Below are 3776 nucleotides of genomic sequence, written 5' to 3'. Positions count from 1 at the left end.
TCACCATCCGATCAGTCCCGCGACGAACGATCCATATTGCCGGATCTCAACAAAGTTTTAAGCCTGTTGAATAAATCCTCATCGCGTCCGATTTCCAAATTATCGCTCGTGCATGTTTCGACTGTTGGAAATACTGAGGGGGGGTGCATCAATATTCCTTTTCAATTGTTATTTTTACCAGTTAAATCATTTATATTTAGAACACAAAATGAACAATAGGAATAAATGCTTTTATTAATATAATCTTTACAATATATCAATATATATATATATATATATATATATATATATATATATATAGGCTCCAACCTCTAGGGCACTAACCCTATCTTCTCAAGGCCCAACCTTGTGTTTAGGAGCACCAACTCCAAGGACACCAATCCTTCCAATTCTGAGGCACCAACCCCAAGGGCTCCGACCCTATCTTGTCAAGGCACCAACCTTGGATTTAGGAGCACCAACTCCAAGGATACCAATCCTTCCAATTCTGAGGTACCAACCCCAAGGGCTTCGACCCTATCTTGTCAAGGCACCAACCTTGGATTTAGGAGCACCAACTCCAAGGACACCAATCCTTCCAATTCTAAGGCACCAACCCTAAGGGCTCTGACCCTATATTTTTGCTTTTTCAAGATATGTTTTGATTGTATTACACTGCTCTCAAAATCTTCTTCACTGTGTTATGTCAATCTACAGCTTTACTGCTACATCAATGAAAACTTGTCTTCATATGAAGGAATCTTCACAATTCTTCATATTGCCCAAACAGAGTTTGCAAAGTTACTTCATGATGATTTCAAATAGCCATCATTATCTACAATAGTCTTCACACAACTTCAATGTGTCTACAATGAACTGCACTAAGCTCTGCGCAAAAACGACTCTCTGTTTCAAGCCTTTGTTCTCACTGTCACGGTAAATGCTTCAGGAGTGACTTCTTTAGAGAAGTGACTGTCGCGGTTTCATATTGTGCGCTCAATTAAAAACAACCCTGCTCATACTCAGATAATCTTCTTATATCTGCAGAGCATCCTTTTGAATTGTTATCTGAATCACTGTCAAACACAGGTCCGAACATTTCAATAAATAACCCGGTTAATCGAATGTTCGACCTTCGGCTTCCACTTTTGCTCGACCTTTGGCTTCCCAACCTTCAACTTCTCGATCTTCGGCTTCCTCTGTCTCTTCAAGTTCACGAGTTGTGAACTTCTTTATGCTCTATTTTTATGCCCGAGATAGATACTCAGAACTGAAGCGTTTTAAGTCATTTTAATACGAGTTTCACCAATGACCAAAGGATACGTCTATTAGAGGGAGGTCGAATCGTATACTAAAAATATATATCGGAGACTCTTTTATCCATAGACTTGATTATTCACGGAAACCATATAATAGATGCTATACCCACATGGAGGTCCCACATGCCACGTCAACACCTTTAATCCCGCAATCGCAATTTCATGAGAATCAGAGTCATTCCTTTAATCCCGTAATCGAAACTTCATAAAAATCGGAGGTTTTACAAGTGTGCACATGCTCTGTCTTTCGATGGAGCGGATGCGATATTCAATGAATTGTTTTTAATGAATCCATCGGGTCCACAATATTATCGCAATTGGCATTTTGACATTCCTTTGAACTTTGCGATTACTGCGGATGCGATATTTAATTAAGCCATGCTATAATGGTGAAGCGGGTCCGCAATGCTATCGCAATCGGTGGTTCGGGGTGACAACCCTTTATGATTTGTGTAACTTCAGATACCCGGACACGATACTACATAAAGGTGTATTTTAATGGATCTTTCGAGTCCGCAGTAATATCGCAATCGGTGTTTTAACGTGACATCCTTTAAGACTTTGCGATATGACAATTCCGATAGGCAGATGCAATGTTTCTTTAAGGTGAATTGTAATGGTCCGTGGGTCCGTATATATATCGCAATCGCAGATTTTGAGTGTGACATTCCTTTGCATTACATAACTTCTGATGCGGCAGTTCCGGTATGGCGGATGCGATATAACAATAGAGCATATTATTATGGAACCATTGGGTATGTAATACATATCGCAATCGAGGGATTCAATGTGACACATAATAAAGAGAGAAAGCTGCCAATATTGATTTCTCTTATGCACTATGATCTTTAAAGTGTTTTCACGGTTTATTACTGTTAACTCCTTCGTTATGGCTCTTACTCTTGGGTATATGCGATAACCTGCTTCTCTTGCTTCGATAACCTGCTTCTTTGATGGCTTCCAATGAACTCTTCCTCGTACTCTTTGACTTCACGATGGATTCTTGCTCCTATTGCTTCACGGATCTACTGCTTCTATTTTGTCTGTACAAATATATTCAATCCACATGGGTCCTCCATCTCATCATATCATCATATATCAAACTTTCATCACTATGGGCATCAATGGGCAATCATGTATCAAAGAATTTTCCATCGCTAACACTTCCATATTGACATCAATGACAACCTAGATTAACATTGACGCGATATCCATCCGATCACAGGTTCAACAGATGGCTCAATCACCTCCGGACTTCAACTGAATTAAGGTATGGTTCATAACTTCACAGGGTCCGTTTTTCAAATCTCGCTTATAGTTTTGTGGTCGCGCAAGAATCTGCTTCCGCCTACAAAAACCACTCTTTTGCTGATTAACGCCCATCTTTTTATGCCACGCGATGACCATAGATCTATGGATCTGTCGGTTGGACGATCCAGATCTATTCGTTCGCCATTCTTCTTCCGCCATTAATATCCATCGATCTAAACTGATCCGACGGTTCCCGTTGTCCTATTCAGTCGACTCACCTCTGTTGACCTGTTTCATTTATTTGTGAAATTGCGTTAAACACAGAGTTATCTCTGCCATACAACAACTCACTCATGATATCATATATCAGTGGATCGCCATCGATCCTAATAGTGATCGATGGTCAATCAATAAACCTGCAACACTGAATTTCACTCTTTCAACACAGACATCTAAACTATAGGTAAACAGACACACGAAATCCACATAACACACATATTTATATTATACAGAATTAGATTACACTCTAAGGCATTTCAGCCTTAGATAACAAGTTCTCCTTCGACTACATTGTATCCAATCTCCTCATTTCTCACAACACAAACTCTCTTTATATAAGAAATTACAAAAGTCATGGATCATCTAAGATCCAAAATTTCGTCCCACAATCTCTCAATCAAATGCCCAAACCTCTCTATACACTTATATGGCAGATAATTACATTAAATTAAGTCTTCTAGAGACTTATTAATTCAATCAAATTAGCTCTGTTTTAACAAAATTTGCCCCATTTTACAATGATGGTCCACGTTTCCTCTTTCATAGCTCAAAATTTGAATTTTGGTTAAAGGTGGTCAGATGCTCCTACATCAGACTCCCGAGGTACAAAAATTTATGACCTCGTCATATGCTTCTCCTTCATCCCTTAGCAATTCTACCCACCTCCTTAGTGGAACTGCCTTCATGATCTTTTTGTGAGCTGCAAAAAAACCTCTGCAATAATAGTCTTCTCTGCAACATGATATCTTACCAAGCTTCTCTCGTGGCTTAGTCTTTTGACATCTCTCTGGTTCTCTCTTCTGTGAACCATTAGAAGACTCCATGCTCTAGGTTGCTGCAACCTTCTCACCTTCTTCTAAAGACCACAAACTCACCAGTCTTCAACATAACTGTACCTCCTTCTTTCGCACACAAAATCATCTTTCTTCTCACAGGAAACCTTTCCGT

Source organism: Pinus tabuliformis, chromosome 9 (assembly GCF_031772625.1).
Source record: "Pinus tabuliformis cultivar Carrire ecotype Pingquan chromosome 9, CPIR1, whole genome shotgun sequence".
Classification (NCBI taxonomy): domain Eukaryota; kingdom Viridiplantae; phylum Streptophyta; class Pinopsida; order Pinales; family Pinaceae; genus Pinus; species Pinus tabuliformis.
This window is presented reverse-complemented; position numbering follows the sequence as displayed.